The sequence below is a fragment of the Chelon labrosus genome (assembly GCF_963514085.1).
Source record: "Chelon labrosus genome assembly, chromosome: 8".
Taxonomy (NCBI): Eukaryota; Metazoa; Chordata; class Actinopteri; order Mugiliformes; family Mugilidae; genus Chelon; species Chelon labrosus.
The window spans coordinates 2,176,134-2,199,727 of NC_140358.1; positions in this window are offsets into that span (position 1 = coordinate 2,176,134).

Here is a 23,594-nt window from a genome sequence, read left to right on the forward strand (position 1 = left end):
TAAAGTACCTATCTATAATTCAGACTCAGATATATAACCAATATTGGTGGGATATCTAAGTTTGAACTATTCTAATCCAAGCCTTACCCTATCATTCCATCCAGTGATTATTTCCCAGATAAAATGAGTTACCCCCAGGCTGGCAACTTAAAAATAAACAAATGTCAATATGAGTCAGTCTTTTGAACGGCTTTTTGAAAGGAACGGATCCACAAGATCCAGCTCCCTGTGAATAGCTAAAAATCCCATCTCTAATAGTGAACAGAAAACTACCAAAGAGTTACTGAAACACTCCCTGCAGCATCAAGAACACAGCATCTCTGCAAAGGTGTAGAAAGTGGCTCAGCAGAAATAAAAATAATTCTTTATTATGCATAATATGTGCATGGGCACAGTATAAAACCCATTTCTAAAGTGACTGTAGCTTACAAGCCAAAGATAAGTATTCACAAGTATTGCATCATAGAACCCAACCCTAAGCTGACAGAACCTAACAACTAATGCAGTGATTCCCAATCTAGGGTACGCGTACCCCTGTGGGTACGCAAAGTGACGTAGGGGGTACGCGAAAGAGTTGATTCTGAACTCAGCCTGATTACATTTTGAAACTGAAAAAAACAGATAACGGGTTGTTTTCTCATTTTCTGATTCTCCACCTAAATGAAAAATCAAAAGACTGTTTTTCATGTGAGTCAATTATGTTAATAGCTAGATCAGGGGTGCCCATTACATCGATTGCAATCAACCGGTAGATCGCGTGCCATTGAAAAAAAATGTTTTAGATGTTAGTCTAAAACATTTATTTGTTGCAACTCCAAATCAAACAGCAAGACAAACGTTCATCTTTATTTATTTTTACTTTATATTTTCAACATGCCCTCACAGACATGCTCAACTTCAACAACAACTCAAGACTACGTCTTTCTTAAAGAGGCAGCGCTATTTTTCTAAAGGTGCAGTGCACCAATTTTTCTTGATTAAAAAATAAATTATGTCATCAACAATTCTAATAACTTTATGTCATTTGAGCTGTCATCATTCTGAGGTAAACTAGGTCGCCCGGCTAACCGCCAAAAATAGATAAATGGCTAAAACGGATAGATTGCCCTTCCAGAGAGACCTCAACTGCTACCACCAGTCAGCCCACAAATGTAGAAATGTTTGGTAGATTTCTTTTCTCAAAAGTGAACTGCTGCTGCTCACTGAAAATGCTGGTAAATGAATCTGTTTTGTGAGAAATAATTCACTTTAAGAGATTTTATTTGTATGTTATGCATGCTAAAAGTGGGTGGTGGGGGTGGCGGCAGGCTCACATACATTTCTTTTTCTAGCTGCTACAAGTGCGTGAGAGTAGGGGGTACATGGCTGGAGGTCAAATGTCTGAAGGGGTACGGGCTGTGAAAAGTTTGGGAACCACTGAACTAATGGGATCTGTTCCCAGTCTGATCAGTGATCAAAAAACACAAAATGTTGTTTCGGATTCAGTCAGGTTCAATTAGGTCAGATGTTAGAACCGTTGATATCCACCACAGCGCTGCAAAAGCTTGCAAAGGATACACATTTCTTCCATATCTTGGCCTGATCCATACTGAGTAGATCATAGTGTCAACCAGTCTTGTTGGTTAATCCAACTGCTATAGAGAGGCAGAGTCAAAATACGAAAGGGGGGAGAAAAAAAGCAAAAACATGTCAGCGCTCCAGTCTGAATAAAAGCCATACATATTGGCCTGGCGAAACAAATCAAAGTTCTCTGCCAACGGAAAACCAGCGGCTGTCTGCTGGTATGAATCACAAGGGAGCAGCATCATGAAGTAAAATGTATAAAATATTAATTTCTCTTCTTTCATGATTTTTCCAAGAGGAACACAAGGCATTTATGAAACAGACCTGCGTGCTGCAACGGATAGAAAGGAATTTAATATAAGTTGTGCAGTCATCTTATAGTCTATAAAATTATGTAGTGAAAGAAATATTGTCTATACCAAACAGTCCCATGTCCACAGATCTAATTTTAACTGTCTCTTTTTTTTTAATATGGGCATCAACAGATAAAGTAATAAAAAGTATAGGTAAATATAACAGAAGAGGAACTTTAAAATTAAAAAGTTGAAATAGAACAAATAAAGTAGCTAAAATGACTTGAAAATGTTTGTCTGTCCTTGTTTTCCTGTAGTGAACTGTAATTAAGTGCTCCTGTCATGTGCTGTGATGGCATCGCTCTGAGCCTGCCCTCAGAGCGGTGTCCTCCTTCACTTTCACATCCTGTCACAGTATAGCCCACGTAGGAGAGCCGGGCTCCACGGAGGATGAGAGAGAACCTGACTGTAATTGAATGTGATTAACACTAACTGGAAACAAAACAGCATGTAATAAATGTCCACTTTAAAGCGGCGAGCTTACATGACAGAATGGGGGCAATGAATTAGACATACAGTAGAGATAGACCGTCTACTGAGTGCAGAGATTCAGCTGTGCACACCAGTGTTCGTTTCAAAAGACATTCATGTATTCATTAAATCGTGCACTTTAGAGGACAGAATTAATTTATTCCTCTTGTCACTGTGGTTACAGTTAATGTGCAGGGGGACAAAAAGCAGGACTCATTACTGTTCAAGTAGCGTCTGAAATTATATGTTTAAAGAATGCTGGAAAATATCTATATATCTATATAATATATAATATAATATCTGAGCTGTAAGCATGAGTGCATCAAAAAGCATAGATAAGCTAATTCTGACAGCTGATTGTGTGTTTCACAAACATTCTCTTTCATTTTTGGTTCAACAAAGCAAGATAATTCAAAATGCCACCTTTAGTTCTGGGAAATATATGTCACCTTGCACACTAAACAGCCGTTTAGTCACCAAAACCATAATCAAAACATAAAAAGATGGACAAATGATGAACACTCATAGTCATAATATGAGTAGTAAATATGTGTCTGGCCTTTATCAAGCACAGTCTGAATGAACTGACAAAACATATGTGGCATTTAGAGAAGGAAACTGATGCATAAGAATGAAGATGTGTTGCGAAATCTTTTAAATTTCTTTTCATTTAGGTCATTACTCCTTCTTTCTTTCTTCTTCTTTCATTCCTGACATTATGACTACCTGTTTACCACTTAGAAAGTGTTGTGCGCACAGGGGTTGGCCCCACATATTGAAAACACAGCATTAATTAAGCTCAAAAAAATCCACAAGTAACCTTTAAATCCAAGCAAATTAAGAAACACATTCACTAACGTAACAACACATAAGCAGCGTAATGAAACAAGGACACACAGACCAGAGGATGTTATCTGAGACTGAGAAAGGTATAATTAGCTATTGGTGATAAAAAAAAAAAAGAAAGAAAAAAATGCCCAGGATGTTGGGTGTTAAATTCAAGAAAAAAATAGCCTTAAATTCAGTCAGAAATATCTTCACAACTATGAGGACATAATGATCAGCCATGGCTCTATGGATCCAGTTATGAATACGATATGTATCTTTGTCCTCCTCCACACGTCAGAGTGAGAATTAGAAAAGTTAAAAACAAAAAGCGTGTTATTGGACATGCTCTAAAAGTCATCGACTGCCAAATGTAAAGCTGCACACACTTTAATTCAGTACTACTAGGTGGCCGCTTAACTAAATGTACCACATAATAGAGCCAGCTTGCATTGTTTCAGGGCATCAGATCCTATTCAGGACAAGATGCTGATCTATGATCACCCTGGTGAACATTTTAGCCAACAGCCAACTCATTAACACATTCACTGAACTTGGTGTAGCATTTGCATTTATTTGTTGTTGTATTTTTGACGATAAGCTTAACACCCCATCGAGCTCCGCAGAGTTGCTGATTACTCTGTGGGTTCATCATTATGCTTTCACATTGCATGTATCACTTATTCTCATTGTTAATCTAAAATATGAATATGCATATTAATGTTCTGACTGAAAAACAAGCAGTCACAGAAAGGAATGATGGATCTTAAGGGCAACAAAACTATTAACCCTTTATAGAGCACACATTGAAATGCTTCATGTAGAAAATCAAGGTCAATGAATTTACCATATATGGTCACTTGCCCTTACATAAATAAATAAAAAAAGTGTATATATGTTGTAGAAATATAAGAACCGGTGCGATAGAGGTAGACCAACATGTCACTCTTATCAATGCCCACTGTGGCACTGTAGCTAAAGATTACAGCTGGACAGCTCACAGGCTCCTTCCTCTAGGAAGTACCTGATGATGGCTCCACCCCTATGTCTGTTGACAGCAGAGTGACAGTTTTGTTGTCCTTCCACCCGATGGTCATGGTCATGATCATCACTGGTGATGTAGTCATATGAACCACAGCCTTTTTCTCCATCTCTTTGATGGACTTGAGTGGAGGCTTTCTAATTCAGTTGCCCCTAGCTATCCCTGTGTATCTGCAGTTCTGGTCTCTAAGCCATATTTACCATAATATTTATGCCACGTGCACTTACTGCCTATTGCACTTCTGGTTAGATGCTAAACTGCATTTCGTTGCTCTGTACATGTACATGTGTAATGACAATAAAGTTGAATCTAATCTAATCTAATCTAAGCACTAGCTCTAGGCTGTTGAAAAAGTTCAGCAGAGATGGCTGCGGTGGTGGGACAGGACATGGTACTGGACAGGACAGAGACAATCTGGGTTGTTGCCACCCAAGGCTTTTTGTTCAGGTGTCAGGGGGACACCATGGGCCTCCAGCGTGGTCTTTTGCTTGTATAGCACCATATCGTGGATGAAGCCATCCTCAGAGGCCCTGGGAAACAACTTGTCTGGCTTGTTGTTAATATACTGCCTCATGTTGTCAGCTGTTTTCTTCTTGTAGGCAACCATCGCCTCATCCACTGAATGTTTAGGCGTCTGTGACTCATGCCTGATGGCAATATTGTGGAAGCTGAACAGTGGTCGGATGGGTGATCCATGGAGGTTTGTGGTTTGAAGAAGTGCCAGGGATCTCAGTATTGTCTTTGAAGTGGACCACCCTTTTCAGCAGCCTGAACCTCTTTGATGACATCAGGTCAGCAACCCCGGTCTCCATGGCCCAGTAATCTTCAACAGTGTGGAGCTCAGCAATAGATGAGGATGGCCAGAAAGGTCACTATTTCATCCTCATTGGTGGTGAAAGTGGTGTTGATGTCCTTCTGAGTGCATCTTCAAAAATCTAAACTTGTACTGTAATGCAGTTTTACATAGTCAGATGAATGAATAACAACACCTCTGAAAATAAAAATAAATTTGTCGCAGAATCCTTTTTTAATGGTTTGTTGTTGCAGCAGCAGTGGGTTATTTTGGAGGTATAAAGTGCAACATAATGTGCAATGTACAGTAGTGTTATCTGCGTCGCGCACTGCTCCAGTTTTTCATGATTCTACCCTCAAAAAGCCAGCAAGCAAAGAGAATGGAGTGAGTGAAGACACACCTAGAGGGAGGCAGAGAAAGAGATGGCTGGCTATGTGAGGGAACAGCTGCCAAGGCAGGGAAAAGAGTGGTGGAGGAAGAGAGTCTGAGAATGGGAGAGAAGCTGGGGACCTGACACATCTGGTTAAGGTAAAAAAAAAAAGAAAAAAAGCAGAGAGGGAAGGGAGAAGATCTAAAGTAAAACCCCTGACTCTTTCTTAAATAGAGCATGAAGACCAGGCTTGCTGAGTGGGACCCGCCTGTTGCCAGCCGTGATTGCATAGTTTATGGCTGAGGCATGATGGGTAAGGATTAAAGATGGCTGCCCTGAGGGCATACAGCAATACCATTACTCTTGATGGATTCCTTCTTCACTCACATATTCACTGCAGACGTCAGAGGGGCCACAAGGCTTGACTAATGCATGGCGTGATGATGGGATCAGAAGAGGCAGGGGAGGGATGCTCTGCAGCTTCACCGAACCTCCTGTTCCCTTCACTATTTTCTCCTCCCATCCACATCTACGCCCCACACTGCTTTGCTCTGCACACCACCTGTCACATGATGTTTGTTTGCTTGCATGTACAGGACTGGAAAGTGTTTAGATTGTAAGGCTGAGAATATGAACTTTCATGTACTTTATGACAAATAAATACTGATTAAGCTGCTAAACATTATGGTAATCTTTACATACGTTCTTCATATATTATCCTAAAAATCTCTTTCACATTATCAGATAAATAGGCATCAATCAAACCTCTTCTTCCACAGACGTAGGTCTCCGTAGGACTGTAGGTCAACCAGGTTAGGGACACCTTAAACCAGCATCCCCCAAAAGGATATAGCATAATGCGAACAGAATAAAGACATAGATAACATAATTGCAGAAAACAAGAAATAGAGAGAAACAGACAACATGGGCAAATGTGAAAATTCTGGACAGATGTTAAAACTTCAGTTTAATACGGTAATCAGTATGATGGCTCAGTCAACTACCATGACTTCCTTCTGCTTGGAGCAAAGTTACACTTGGACCAAAAAATTGCAAACCTTAATTTCAAGTGAAGCGAGCAATCAATGCATTTTTAATTAGTAATGATTATGGATTAACCAAGAAGTCTTGTGATAAGAGTAATGTACAGCAGGTAAACCCACAAAGTTAACATGCTCATGTAGTATCAAACAGGATCTGTGTGAGCAAAGAGTATGTGAGATTCAGATTCAAACATAGTGTGAATTTGTACAACATTCTGATGCTGATCATCTATTCACCCCACATGCGGTGAAGGTGCAAATGTGCATTAAGTTTTCTTCTGTAGAGCATGTTCTATTGATCTTCAAATGCAGCATCGACGCTTTGCTTCAAGCCTTTTTTTCCCTGTGACCCCACAAATGCTTTTTTTTTTTTTCATTTTGCCTCCATAAATTCATTTGAGAGTTTTTTCTTCGTCAATAAATTCATAAATGTTGGAAAAAAAAAAAAAAAAAAAGGGCCCCTGGACCCTTTCCACTGAATTCTGATTTGCTGGATTGCAGTCATAGGTGTATTGAAATTATTTTTGAAGAAATCTATGTACATATATACATAAATAATTATTATTATTATCTTGCATATAAATAAAGATTTTATTTATTTATTTATTTATTTTTAGTTTGCTCAAGAATCCTGTCTTGAAAATGAAGAAGACTCACCAACAGAGTACCAATAGACTCATAGTCAGCTATATTGTCAGAATGTTCCTTTACAAAGTCATTTTTAAATTTCGGTTCTATAAAAAGTGCTAATTTTAACAAAACATTCTCTATTGTTTATACCAAATAAGCCTCAGCATTATTGGTGAGCAGAGTTGTTTGTGAGATAGTGACAACTTACATAAAGATCACATTTTGTGCTGACATCTTCTGATAATGCATTCTACATCTAAAGTGTATCCTTGATGGCCTACCCTTCCTCATACAACATTTGCTGAAGCAAATTCAATAAGGTATTCCAGTTGCTCCATGCCAACAGTTACCCGTCTCTCCACACATACAGTATGTCAGTGTATATGTCAGTGTTAAAATACATGTAGGACTGATATGACATCGGCTGCCTGTTCTCATGCAGGTGCGCAAAACAAACATAATAACAGGGACCCACATGTCTGTGGTCTCCACAAGACCTCTGAAGGTGCCCTGTTCCAAGTGGCACCAATACGTTAACAGGACATCCTATAAATTGGGAGTTGGTGCTGCAGATCAGACTTGTTTCAGGACACCCTTAATCACTCACTATCTTTGGTTTGTAGGGGCTCCCTCGCTGATTACTGCTGTCTTAGAGAACATCCCTAGCCTTGCCTTTCAGAGATGCTCTGATCCAGTCATTTCAGTCGTGCATTATCATTTGTCACCTTGTCAAAATCTCTGTCTTCACAAGATATTAGATATCATTACATGTCATGGTCACATTCTACGTGTCCAGTGCGCTTTAGTCAGATGTATGTTTATCTCGTTCCTCCTGCTGCTGTCTTCTCCTCCCCTCCTCTCTCCTCCTTCTCCCTCAACAGATGGATCCCACCAAATGAGCTGGATTCTGCTCAAGGTTTCCTTCCTTTAAAAATGGAGTTTTTCCTTGCCACATTGCCTTAGTGCTTGCTCTGGGGGCTTCAGGCCGGGCTCTGTAAAGCATCTTGAGAACTGAATTGAATTGAATTGAAAAGTCAAAATTAGCTTTATCTGAAGTATATTTGGAATACCCTCTTTTTTTAGGAGTCCATCCAGCTATCAAATGGATTATTGCAGTGATGAGTTTATGTTCCAGTAACAAATGCCCTCAAGTAACCTTACCCTAACTCCATATATGTTTGGAAACAAGGTGCAAAATAATGAGTCAATACTTAATCTGCCTTAGAGTTGTTAGTTGTGGGTGTGCTTGTTTCTTTACCTTGGTTTCACATTGCATAAAGTGTAAGACAGCATATTACTCTAAGACGTGAATAGTTAAACCTGAGTAAAATTACAGCTTAAAATTTGTAAAATATCACATCATGTCAATCCAAGTCAATGACATGCCACAAAAGGAGAAGAAATGGCATCCCTTAGAACACTGTGACCTTCACTGTGGCCACACACAGTCAGCTTGCACACCACTAAATGAACCAGCTGAGTCACTGCACCTTTGTTTTTTAATGCAGGTGTGTTGAGTGCAGCAGCCGCAGGAGGAGCGCTGCAAGGCCTTTGAGCTGTGAGAGTGTGCTTGATAAAAGGGTTTGCATCTTAAAAAGCTGAGAAGACTTGTTGGAGGACTGTCGAGTTTCATACACAGCCCCAGCATACCAAGCAAGCTGCAGTTAATTGATACGGCCGAGCTGGAACCCTGTCTCTCCCCACGTTCTCTTCCTATGGCTGCCATAATGAATGACTATTCTCTGAGACAGGCCTTTACCCGCTGTCTGTCTGTCTCAGCTACGAATGTTGTTTTGCCCAAATTGCTGTCACAATCGTTTAATCTGCTCACCCCAGAGAAAAGAGATACCCGCCTCAACATCTTTCACTGTTCTCTTGGCCTGCCTCCTCCCTCCCCCATCTCTCTTTGCCCTTGCAATGTGTGTTTTAGCAAAGCACAGTCTTATCCTCTCTCATCCCCTTCTCCATCACCTTCCCCCATCTTTTCGCTCTCTTTCGTGAGTGCACTGTGTAGAATTCCTATTTGTTTCTCTGGTGACACTAATTGGAAAATAGCTTGAGGCCTCCCCTGGGCTGCTTTCCCAACAGGCTCTTTGTTGATTAGTGGCAACTTAAGAAAGTTGGTCAAAAGAGTGGTGACAGATAGGATTTTGGTCTGTCCATCTGTCCCTTATAGCCATATTTTGTCCTGGTGCAAATTGTATGGACTGACATAGATGAGGGGAGAGGCTGCGTTTGAGCTCTCATGTAGTCTGAGATTGCCACAGAGCTTTGATATCATAACTAGCGTGCTGCAGCATGTAAATTTACTTGCAGAGTCTATTTTGAGTATATTATGTAAATGTTTAGAAGCGCCCATGCTTAATTTATGAAGAAGGGCTTGCAGTGTGTGCCTTTCAGAGCATGAATCTAAGATTATGTTTTGCAAGTATATCATCTCAGCATACTAAATCACAAGTGGAGACAAGCTATATATTCAAATCTGTAAAGAAGCAAACTTGGCCTCATGCACAAACATTTTCTTCTTTTTACACTTAAACTTTATAAACACAGTGACAGCAAATAACAAATCTACATGGGAATTTTGAACCATGCGCTGACTGAGTTGTGAAAACCTTTTCGAATCCCTATTGTTTTTAAAATGGCTGAATGTTTACTTTGATGCAGTCTTTAGCATAAGAAATTGAAGACAATGGGGCTGTTCAGACCTTGCATTAAGATCTGATCTGAGTTGTCCGATCGCAAATGACAAGCTTTATGTACGTGTGTTCAAACCTGGCATTAATATGCGTCTCCAAATACATCTCCAGATCCAATCTCAGTTTCGCGCTCTGTATGCAAATAAATCCCAACATAATCTGGGGCGTAGTAGAACAATTTAACAGCTACTGTCTCTAATGGATCTCTACCACTGCTCCAGAACTGAGAACAGTGCTGTTTTATGTGTGTGAGTCATGACTGGGTCACACACATTAAGTTATCATTCATCTCCTCCCTGGTGTCAGTTAGACCTTCACAAAACTCACATTATCAATCCAGCCCTGGGGGTGTTCACACCTGTATTTTACGTGATCGGATCGCCCAGATCAGATCTTAAAGCAAGGTCTGAACAGGACCAATAAGTCACTACCTGTCCTGCTCAACTTGCTCCCTGTTGGAATGTGCTGTCAGTTTTTCTACGGTTCAAATGGGGGAGATACATCTGGAATATCTTGAATCATACTGATCACGTACCCTTTTCTGTTGCCCTTGGAATGTTTGGGACAATTTTGACATTGGTCCAAGGTGAATCACTGAACACCAGGATTTCAAACAGGTTAATATGCTTCAAAACACTGCTACGACTAACATCTCTGGAATACATTTTAGTGTTTATACAAGTATATAAACCAATTGCAGACGAATGGATGCCTGTGGGCCAAATCCAACCTTCTAACAATAATAAGCCTCACAATGAGTGCTGAGGTATTTCCTTTTATCGTTTGCATCACATTGTTTGCGTAATTGACCATACATCTGCTCTAGTTAACAAACAAGGTGTTTGCATATCTCAATAAATAATTTCCCTGCAACATCTAATAATGGTCAATAAAACGCATCTACAAGAAATATTACATTTGTGTAGCAGAGGCTGTGTTAACCCACACCTACTACTGGAAAACGTGTGTCTTCCTTCAAAGGCAGTCCAAACACAAATGTGCATTGAGCTGTGTGATGAATGGCGTTACATGTTTTATTCCAAAGGAAAATTTTTGCTCCTTGATAAGAAGCGAATAGTATCTCTTGGATTTGAGTCTGTATCACAGCTTCTACTACCTACTGTTAGATGGAACCCCCCAGACACACACGCACACACACACACACACACCACATGTTTCCTTTAGGCCCTCTTTGCTCAGTGAAAGAGGTTAGGTGAATTAAACTCTTCTAATCAATATGCTCACAACTTATTCAACTAATGAGATGGCTTAGTTTGCCAGTGGGGAAGGCATTTGTAAGACTTTGATGCCTGGGAAAGGTTCCGTAACCCCTCCCCCAACAGGATTCTGTCTTTCACATCATGATTACAGGCACTTGGGGGGAAAGTAGTCAAGTCTTTATAACGACAATGAGGTCATTAACTCCCCGGTTCCACTTGATGTTTCTGTGACGAATCTGATAAGCTACAATATCTGATATAAAAACAACAAACAAACAAAATATAATAACAAGAAATACAAGACTAACTCAAAGTGAAACCAAGAAGCAATGGAAAAAGATTACAGGCTAATCAACAAATACTTCAAACTAAATGCCAAAATAATGATTTTATGACCCATATAAACCTGAATTGATAGATTTATTTAATTTCCCTAATATGGGTTCAGACAGTACTGGCATTAAACCCATCCATCCTTGATCTTGGGATGATCTCCTCAAGTTGCGCTTTCATCAGATGTTAATGAGGTGTATGTAATTTTAAGTGTAACTAAATATGTAAACTATATGCGTCTATATGTATAATATATAAGCACCAGATTATTGTCTGTTGTCTAATAAAAAGTGCATATAACGGTATTGACATTTTTCTGTTCTTGAGTTCAAGTTTTGTTTTTGTGACCCTGTGTGGTTTCCTGTTTTTATTTTGTTACTTCTTCCTTGGTGTCTTATATTCTGCTTCACTTCCTGTCTGTGTTTTCCCTCTGATTGTATTGTTGGTTCTCCTTGTGCGTTCCTCCCTCATTAGTTTCACCTACGTATCATCAACCCCTCAGTCCATGTGTGTATATATAGTCTTGCCTTTTACTCCTTCATCAAGTTGTCTGTTGAGTTCCCTGTGTGCTTCCTGGTATTTTACCTGCCTTTACCTGATTTTGCCTGCCTACCCTATAGCGCTTTGTGTTCAGCATTTTGTTAGTTTCATTAAAGTTCTTTTGTTTCCTATTTCTGCCTCCTTTGTGTCCTGCAGTTGTGTCCTACCTCATCACTCAACATAACAGTCCAACACACAGCATGAAGTGGGTGCGTATATCTGTCTGCAATGCTTATACAGTATGCATAATATGAGAAAGTAGATCAGTTTAAGATATTTACTGCAGGTGGGTGACCAGGACATCTGACATCCAAAAGGTTTGGAGCAGATTCCTAAAACCATTTCAACCCCCTAACTGTTCAGGGCTTTAGGAAAGAGCTCCAAAAACTGTGCTTGGTTTGGGGTTTGATGGCATGCCGAACGTTGTTGGTCTGATCAGTCTCATAAAATCAGAATGTCAGTCTCAATTTATCAATTTAAAAAATCCAGTTAATAACAAAACGAATAACTGCAATCAAAATGACAGCATCAGTAGTTGGGTTATGCCTTTTATTGATGTAGTTCCTATTCAGATCAAGAATTAGCATCGGTCCAAGTGAGCAGCTTATAGTACAGGTGAGAACACACCCAGGACTTGTTGAGGACACATTTGAGATATGATCACTCAGACCACATCTGGATGAGGTCTGGGCACCTTGTGACTTAACTGTGTCCCTCAGTTGAACTGAACTGGAGCCCACCCCAGCTGTCATCAGGCGAGAGGCGGGGTACACCATGGTCAGGTCTCCAGTCTATCGCAGGGTGGTTTTCAGGCTGGGTTCTGTAAAACATCTTAAGACAATTTGTATTGATATTGATGTTATATAAATAAAACAGAGTATCTGTCTCTATCATATCACTGTATCTAGACATGAGACACTTAAAGTGTAAATGGAGCATTTTCCTCTTCACCGGTACATAATGCTGACATTTTATAAGTGCACAGTCACTTTTTTGTTTCTAACAAAATTCCTTATTCCACAGAGAGATTGTTGCCCTTTGCATTAAAGATAAATATGCTCATGACAAAGGCACTGAGCCATGAGAGAAACCAAGTCTGCAGAGGGCCACACTGTCTTCAAGGGGAAAGGTGAGCTTGTATTTTATTTATATGGAGCACAACTAGAGTACAGTCTGTAACAGGAAGCTATGTCACTGGCATGGTCTTCTAGAGAAGTGGGACATAAAATCTAAATCGAATATTTGTGAAAAGTTTTTAAAGACATATGATGCTGACATTATTCATTTTATGTTACAACCCTAGAGGATACTATTTCATTGTGTCAGTGAGGTCCAAGCCGACCTGTGATCCACTCATTTTGACAAAAATGCAATGTAAAGTATTTATCAAAGTGAAATATTTCACTTTGATAACTTTTTAAAATGTGTTTAATACCAAATAGTACAATGAATTGACATAAGCATGTGGCACTTAAAACTCTGATAATACATGGGGTATTTTTGTGTACAGTGCAGGAATTTAATATAAAAGATATATTTTCTCATACAAATGTAGCCCAGTAAAATGTGCTGATTATTTAAATGAATGGCCAAAACTAATTTATTTATGTGGAGGCCCTGTTTTCTCCCAGTACCCTAGCGTCACTTTGTTCAATCCTGAATAGTGCACAACCCTTGATATTCACTCAGCAGTTTATACATGGTAAAAACACAAAAGGTGTCATTGTGCTATCCACATTTATGTGCAGAGGCGCATGTATGTGAATGAAAATGTGGGTGGCAGTGAGCTTCAGATGGAGCAGGAGGAGGCAGGGTTGACCTTGAGGAGTGCCGTTCATCACAGTGGGAAAAGAAAACCAAGCAGAGAGACAAAGCCTTATCGGATGAAAATACTCTTGGCGGAAATAACTGTGATGAAACTGCTGACGCCTGAGCTACACTGTAGTTTTTCACAGCATCGGCAATTTGAGCCACTCAATGGCTCAACACTCACACTCTTCGGTCCTGATGCAGTATTTTAACACAGGCAAGCAGCATCCATGACCTTTTTGTCGAGTTCATGTTGGGTAATGCTGCTATAGTTAGAAAGGCCTCATTACAACACCTATGAGAAGCGGCATTACTGTAGCCTTAGTGTTTTAGCATCCACGGCTGAAGGCTGGATTATGAGAGGCCCCCTAGTGCAGTGCTGAGCTCAAGGTAAAACACACTGATTAATGATTCTGCTCAACAGAGAACCCCCTTCACTCAAGTGCAAGGACTAATGTTGCAATTATAGATCAGCTACACTGTAAAAAACTGTCAAATGTGAAATTCAATAAAATCCCAACATCAATAAACTGTAAACAGAAAAACAGCAGAATAGTTTGTCATTTACAGGGATGTTTTATTAACTATACAACCAAACTACTACAGTTAACTTTACAGTAAAAACATTAAAATGGGTTGCTGTACTTTAAACATCAGCAAACTGGAATACAAAAAGCAATGCAATCCAGTTGAAACAACAAAATGAAATTGTTATGATTATGTTTTTAATCAGGCAGAATAGAAAGAAGAAATTGTTGCATTTCACAAATGCATATACTGTATATACTGTACTCTAAAGATATGTTGAAAAATATGTTAATATGAAGAGCTTTCAATGCTAAAGGCTTAATTCCCAGTGTTTCCATGCTGTTGTGGGACTGTTTTTACAGAACGAATGGTTTTGTTAGGTCGCTGTGAATGATTACCCGCCTTTACTAAAAACTAAAAACTACAGGCTTTGATGGGTTATGTGTCACTTTGGAGACATGGACACTCAATAACTGTAGCTGTGGTATCATAACCGTATAAAATGTGTCTGAGAGGACTGTCATATTTTGCAGTCAAATGTTTGAAGCAACAATGAGTGATCACAAGTCCATTTTTTACGCTGTGGTGGTTGTAGGAGTGGTGGTTCACTCAAATGTCCTCAACAGGTGTTTGCAACATATACTAAGGGGGGGGGGGGGGGACATTTTTGTTATTTCTATAAATTACTTGCCATTTTTTTGCAGAAAAACACAGTTTTCATTGAAAATCTAGGATGTCTGAAGGTAATCCTGTACCAGGATGCCTCTGAGATTGTAAAATCCCATCAGCTCCGATAAGAAAAAACAGAAAGTAGTGGTAGTCTATCTTTCTGTGGCTAATTTACCTGCTCATGTGTACTGATCATATATCTCTAGTCCTACAGTGTGGAGAGAAGAACCCTAAAAACATTGGAGATGCTAAGATTTTCTTTGAGATGTTAATGGGTTTAAAAGATGTGGAACAGAATGGACAAACTGTTCTGTATTGTACGGCGATAACTTTGTGATAATCTGGGACCACATGGCATTGGTGGGTTCACTGAAAATTTTAGTCGTTCTCAGCACTTTTGCAGTGTGTGAGTTTCAGGGTTAGAGTAATGATCCAAATGTATGTGGGCCATAGCGCACCCCTGAATGCTATGATTCTGCTGTGGCTGAGCTCCAAGCTGGAGATGGACAATACAGAGGCATTAAAGTAAATTCAGTTTCAATGTCCCTAAATATTTTTCACATTTGTCAGCCTGGAATCCCACCTTGTTTCGGACAGGACATACTGTAGTCGCAGTTGTTATTTCCTGTGATGTTGCATTGTGGCTTGCATGGCTTATATATCCACTTTTAATCTATTCTCCTTCATATTGTCTATATTAGGACACAGAGATGTGCAAACTTTCTTTGTTAATACAGTACAAGCTCTTTAGTGAAACACCCAAATACATACATGTGCCATTGTGTTGATGTGTGGTGCCAAGTTTTGGAGAAAGCAGGTGTAGAGATGGCTCCCTTCTTTTTAAAATAATAGAATTAAATGGCACCAGGCTTGTGGCATACATTTGAAAAACTCAATGGCAATAACTTACCAGAGGTCCTGACCATCATGTAAGGGTTACTTTCATTCTATCAACAACTCTCAGTGAGGTGTGCGTTGTTCGGCGTGGTAAGACGTTGTATTATTGGATAACTGGGTCATGATTCTGGAAACGGATATTGTTGTTTTTCAGTAAATTGCCAGTTTAAGATTAGGGAAAGTGGCCTTGAAGGGTTGCACATTTCTGACCGTTAAAATTACATATACGCTTATATTGCAAATGAGCAACTGACACTGACTGACAAATGAGCAACTGCCCCTTTCATCCTGTGCATGATGTTGTGGAGCTACTGCAACAACATCTATTACCTATTACCCCTCGATTACCCCTGGAGTTTCTGCAGAGATAAGGCTTTTAGACTTTAAATGTAAACTATATGGAATTGAATCAGTGATTATTACTGTAAAGATCGTCTAACTAAACCCCCAGTTCTGAGCCTAACTGCATTCACAACATAAATTTGAAGAATGCCAGAAAGTATCAAGGAGCTGCAGGCCTAGAGGGAGGAGGAGGAGGGATGTATGGTTGGTTTAATGAAAGCCAGTAGGATACTACACCATGAACAAAATAACAGCAATATGAAAAGTGTACCTGTGCCTATTTATAACAGTATGTTTTTCTTCTGTTTCCCAAGGTGCTTTTTCTCCATCAACCCAGAGAAGGGCACTAAAGTGGAGAAGAAAAGAACATCTTGTCTTCACGTGAACCCAAGACTCCTCACCTTCATTAAGGAACTTTCAGACCATGGGTGGTATGATGTCTGAATATGAACTAAGGATATGAATATGGACTCAGTAAGATTCATGGCATGTCATTATCTGCCCAACATTATCTGTCCAACATAGTTGATCCCAACTATGTACTGGGATCAAACCACTAACCCCCTGCTCTTACACAACCCGCTCTACCTACCAGACCACAGCCGCCCACACTAATGCGCAGACATCATGATATGATAGTGGTTGTGTGTGTTTATTTTTTGGATCAATGAGGCAAAACACCATTTACACTAGAGCAACCTTGCTGAGTAGGTGGTCTTTAATGTGACTCAGGAAGCATTGTGTGTTCACACTACCACAGGAAATGTGTTCCACACCTCCAAATGGGTTAGGGTTAGGGTTACTGGGTCTGACATAGATTGTCAGGACATGTTGTATTGATGTACCTAATGAACCTAATGACTTTGATGATCACCATACTTTAAATCTAGTGCTACCATGATGTTTACTATTTTCAGTGATATAGTTCAACATGGTAAGTAATTTTATGAAGAAATCAGCATCAAGTGAAACAACAGCCTGATTATAATCAAAACAGGTGGTGCAAATGGCACTTAAAAGAGCAATACATTAGTAATTAAATAAAACCTGCTAATTGCATGAATTTTTAAGCTTGATTTATTCATTCAAATTGAATTTAGCATCTATGGAATCTATTTGACACCACTGTTGCATTTCCACGCTAGCCCCTGTGCAAGACAGTTTTTTTTTTTCTTTTTTTCACTGTTTGTGAAAGCACTATTTAAGTGAGAAATCTGGCAAAACTATAACTACCAGTAACTGTGAACTGCATGGATGCATGCTTACAGATTTAAAATGTGGTGATCTATGTTCTTTTGATACATTAGATCATATAATGCTAAATAAAGCCACACAGTAAATGCTGCATCTTTCTCTGGTGAAAATCTTGCAGCAAGCCTATCATTAAAGGAACACCCAAGGGCAAGGATTTAATAGACAGTAGGGATGTCACAAGACATGTCTCTGATTGGTTACCTTGGCCACTCTGTGACTGATGAATTGCTTACAGCATGTGTTGGATATGTCACATCCCTTACCATAACCAGATTTCAGCTCCAGAGGCTCTGTGAGTGGCTAGTATAAGTGCTTCCTCCGTACCAGATTCAGCCTGAGTCTGATAATGAAAGTCAAGAACAAGCCAATAGGCCCAAATCACCTTCACAAACAAGTGAAGAGCAGAACCATACAGGCTTGGGGTGTTATTGATTTTAATTATCAATAACATGGATAACACCTATGTTATTGGTATCGAACCTATCACAGCTGGTGGTTGGACTTTTCAGGGCAGTCAATCTGTCCAGAAACACAGCAGTGGAATTGTTATTGTCTTATAGGCCTTTTTTGGATTTGAGGAACACAATTTGCCCTGCAATCTGCATTGTTATTATAACTAGCCACTAATTACAGAATGGCACAAAATGTGTCATGTTGCAGTCTATTGGGTAATTTCTTTTTTCTGCATTGTGCTGTACTGTACATTTTGGCTCATCTAATAACATCATAATAATTCCAAATTATAACTATAATTGTAAATACATTGTATTTACACTCTACTCAACCACTTGTTTTACATAATAATTCCTAAATGTGGGAATTATGTGTTGCATAATTCAATGAAGGTTAACTTTAACTATTTCAGGTTTGATGTTAACTTAGTTGTCTGCCTCCTTCAACAGAAATGGTATTGGAGGAGTAGCTTACTGAATTGGAAGTGCAGCCATGTACCAATGAAAACAACCCATTATCTACAGTAGCAAGTCAGACCACTTTAGCTGGTTTGGATATTTTCCCATTTTATTTTTGCACTTGTGGTAAAACATAATTTGACCTTTTCGGCAAAAAATACAAAAAAAACTCTTTACTGTCACAGTAAACTAAAAAGTGGTGGTATTAAAATTCAACCTTACAAATCAGTATTTAGTAGATGAATTTTTGCTAATTATATCAGAGTCTGTATGGATAGGTCTTAGTGAGGCTTGCACATCTGATACAGCAGTTTTACACATTTGTCTTTGTAAAACTGTGGGAATTATGTGTTGTATAATTCCCACAGAGATCTATTGGATTGAGGCATGGGCATTCTTTCTTAAAATTACTTTGGCAAACTGTCATGCATTTGTTTCTTCTAGGCTGGACTATTGTCATTGGATGACCTTATTATTAGGATGTCCAACTAAGTCTCTGAAAAGTGAGAGGGATAATATTTCTCCAGTTTTAGCTGCACCAACATTGGACTTCATACTTGGTAGTTCAGACTTGATGTGTTCAGCTCTGAAGTACAAACTCAGCACGATGGGAGGACACAGTATTGTCAGTCTGTAATGGGAATAACATACTTGTGTGGAGTTTGCATGTTCTCCCTGTGTCTGCGTGGGTTCTCTCCAGGTACTCCAGCTTCCTCCCACCATCCAAAGACATGCTGGTTAGGTTCATTGGTGATTCTAAATTGGCCGTAGGTGTGCATGTGAGTGTGAATGGTTGTCTGTCTCTCTGTGTTAGCCCTGTGATAGACTGGAGACCTGTCCAGGGTGTACCCAGCCTCTTGCCCCATGACAGTTGGGATAGGCTCCAGAACAGGCCACCAATTCTGTGCGCATGTCTGTTTGGTAACTTAGAATACATTTTCCATTAGATTCAGTCAGATTAGGCCTATGATAAGAGCATGATGTTGACTCACAAAGCCAATACCAGAGAAAGTTTATTAGAAACCATCTGAAATTTTCATTGGTGTAAAAATGGTGTAAGAGTCTAGGCCTGCTGGGGAAGTATCAACCCAAATGTCAAAACAACCCAACTGTGAGCTTATTAACACAACTGGCAAGCTGAGCACTTAGTTACAGTACAGACTTGTTAGGCTTATCCTACACAGTAAACAGTAAGTTTCAATTTGACTCATAATTTCCTTTAAAAGCAAGGAAATCTTGAGACATCAGTTTTTTTACATTTTCCTTCAATATGCAATGCCCTATCACAACGATGGCGTAGCACAGTCTTATGGGGTTTGGTTGAGTTTTCCCACTGTCTCGCAAGAAATTATTCATTGTCAGACATTGTAACTAAAATAAATGATACATTTTGGATGTGTGTGGATAACAGCCAGCGCTGACCTCTCAGACCCTAGTCTGTTTTGTATTTCTTGAGGTGCATGTTTGGGAGTACAAATCTTACATCCTTAAATACTTTCAGTTCTTTAAACTGAACCAAGGTGAAATACTTTGTCCTAAGACTAGTGCTGTTGAATTTAAATTCTAATTCTTTTGTTGTCTCATTACATACATCTACATGCACAGAGTTTTCAAGTTTTTGAATCTTAATTGTTATGCAAATCTTAGGTCACTAGCGGTGAGGAGAGGCTTCACCCCATTAATGCATAATAAAGACATTTACACTGTAGAGCCAATATATAATGACCACCTGTCTAATATGGTGTTGGTCCATGGTTCCGTGCTGCCAGGCACCTTTAAGGACTTTAAACTTTTTACCGTACATTTGGAAATGAACACAGAACCAGCCATATGCAAAACAACAGGATGACCTTTCTTTCACCACAAAGTCATCTTGCTCCATTCTATAAATGGAACTTTATAAAGCTGAAAAGAGAAGCTTTTAATTTTATATTTAACACAAAATGAGAAATAAGCCAACATTGTTCACCCTATCTTGGAAATACTTTGTAGCTGAAAATGTGGGAAACACATTCTCAACAGACAAGGAATTCCTTCCCCTTTCCCCTGTTCTGTTCTCCTCTCCCTAAACATATACATATATATAGTGTAAATAAAGATGGATGGCAAAACAGCTCCTTAAAAGTGAAGCCAACACAAGTAGAGCTCCCCCTGGTGTCTAGCTGCAGTATAGGTCATAAGCTCCACCTCCTCCATGTAAGTGGATGGGACCTGGGCTGAACTAAAACTCAAGAAATTGATTTCCACAGATAGTTTCTCTTGTGTTAGGCAGTTAATACAATTCTGATGCATATTCAAGTGTCAGTTCTGCTGATATGTTTACTTTTATTTAGTTGTTTGATGCTATAGAAACAGCATGTGACCTCATGATGACTACCAGTTGCCATGCCAACCGCTCCATAAAGCAGTCCCGTAGGACCGTGAGAGTAGGAAAAAATAAATAAGTACAGAGTATAATCAAACATTTTATTGTACCCGATGGAGGCAGAGCAGAGCACAGTATTAAACGAATATGTGAGTGAGTCTGATAGAACTGTGGGTGGGTCATCAATAACTCAGCTAGGTTAAGTACAGTTACTTAAGCAGCTTTCCTTAAAAAAGATTATTATGATCTCAAAGGGATGGTGTGCTCAGTTTAGGTGTTGTGCACAGACACACCAATGCATGCGACAAGCACATCTCTGATTGGTCAAATGTTTCTCTAAATGTTCCCTTGGCACTTTACCATGTATAAAAAATATAACTGAAGAACACCTTTGGATTCCTTTGTTTGCCTGTGTAAGAGTTAACTCAGCGTCCCAGAGCAACAGATCACCTCACCATGCTGGTGGAAGAACTTTTGCTTTGCTACCATTTACTACGGCTTCTACCAATGTCACTGAACTTGCCAAGCAGTTTCCATGTTTTATGCCTTGTTGAGTGCAATGATACAGTTCACTTTCTTCTCAGTATCACAACTCATGGATTTATTTGGCTAGTTGGTCCCACCAAAGCCTTCTCTGCTGGCCTAAATTTTATCAAAATCACTGACTTACATTTTAAATTTTTTCCATTCATCTTATTAAATTGTTCCCAACAGCCTATTCTTTTCATGTTATGGCTTGTGTGTCTCTTAGCTGTGGTGATTCCTGCACTGTAACTTAGCATTAGAGCTTTTATCCAATCATATTTCAGCCGTCATGTGTTGCTGGAGTCAAAACAATCTGCCTGGGCCTTCACAATTAAAACTGCAGGCGGCTGAAGCTTGAAACACATTGTAGTAACGCTGTTCCTTTAACCAAACACATTTCAAGCCTTCTCTGTGGCCTACAGTGGCGTCAGCATTTTCACATCCTCTGAATGGAGGGCCAGTGAGCTGCTCAGTTTAAGCCAAGCTAGTGGTTTGTAGCTGACACAACCTGGAAAACTTTCAGGACAGCGACCATGAGCACCATCTTTGGCTGAAAGGCTCTGAGGAGAACTCTAAATTGTTTCTCAAGTTCTGGTGAGTAAAATTAATTATATTTACATTTTTTATGTATATTTTTATCATTTTAATGAATTGACATTGATATTTCTGCTGGATTTGATGCATGTGGCGCTGGTGAGTTTCTTGCTTTAGTGTCTTCCATCTTGCTATATGCGATACAATGCAACGTCTTGTTTTGTTGCATATCTGTATGATGATGGTTTCCATAGCAGTGGTGTCATAACGATTGTATTAAGATGTGTTTTGAATGAGGTGGGAGGGCATTGAAGGCCTAAGTGGAAAATGCATGGCCCACTACTGTGAGGAGGTAATGTATGAACCTGTGCTCTCAGTGCATAACATCTATGAACACCAGTAGGTCAATTTTATTTGTATAATGTCAATAACAATACAAATTGTCTCAAGATGCTTTACAAAATCAGAGTAGAGAATCTTGACAGCAAGTATGAAAGTGGCAAGAAAGGCATCTGTGCTACCAGCCTTTCCATCCATTGTGGTGTTTTAATTAATCTGTCATCCAAGGCAAACCTTTATGAACCAAAGCTTTGCACAGAGCCTTACGTGTTTTAGCACTGTGTTTTTTTTGCGAAAGTTTGCAATACAAGACAGGACTAGGCTGTTGAAAAGAGCTGATGATTTTGCTCCTCTCACTTTTTGAAAGTAGAAAAAATAAATAGAAAATATTGGGTGCGTGCAAGAAGGTGTCAAGAGCAAGGGAGTTTCACCTATGATAAATGAGCAGCAAATGATCCACATAGTTTCCAGGACCATTTTCCATTTATGTCTTCGTCTACGGAAATTCAGACCTGAACATTGCAAATACATCAGAACAGAAAGATAGACTTGGAGCATTTCAGCTGAGGTATAGTCTGGCATGTTTTGCTGTATTTTGGTGACATTTTCTGTTCTCAAAGGAAACCTCCAAAAGAGCATCCCCTCAGTGGATGTCAGCCAGACTGTATCCTGGGAAGACATGTAGTAAGAAATAAATACCCAGTGAAAACATACTAAGTAGGATTAAAGCATACTAATACTAACATTTCAGTACTTAAATCTTAGTGTGAATTATACCCCCTTTTAAAGCTTGCGGGTTATTAAACAAAAACAAGTACGGGGACAATTGCTGTCTCCAGATTTGTCCATAGGTCATTTCTTCTCCCCATTATTCTGTAGTACTTAGAGACTAAACACAAGAAAGAAGTCACCAGTGAGAAGTAATCAATTTTTTTTTACATGAAAGGCTAAAACATGACTGCAGCCTTGCTTTGCAACATGGCCACTGATATGCAGCCTTCAACCCCCTCAAAACTTATAAATGGAAAAACACTTTAACTGAAGCTTTATCGCTGTGCATTGCTGCACAGAAGGTGCTCACATATGGAGCCATCTATTACTACACGGAGTTTGCACATAGGTAGCTGTGCATGTTTGATACCTGTCTGTCAGCAAGGCAGCCTTTGCAGCAGGTGTCTTCCCATGATCCCATGTGATGGACCAAGCCTTCAAAGAGCGACAACCTTGTTAAAGCACACCACGGGGGCTCAAAAAGACTAAATAAAGCCAGCAGGAAAAGGGAGAGGGGTGCAGTGGGAAAAATCAACACACTGACACATGGTTTGTCTAACAATGTACCGCCTGCCAGGGTTTTAAAAGATTAAAATGTCTGAGGTTCACTTTTTTTTGTTCTTCCTCATTAGGGCATGTCTTGTGGAGTTCTCATTGTCAAGAGTGTTTGATACTGTTACATTTTGTTCCCGTTGATGGCAATTTGCATTTTTCTTTGGTGAAACATCTTGTTCCATGTGTCACTACAAAGGATTGTCTTTTTTTCTG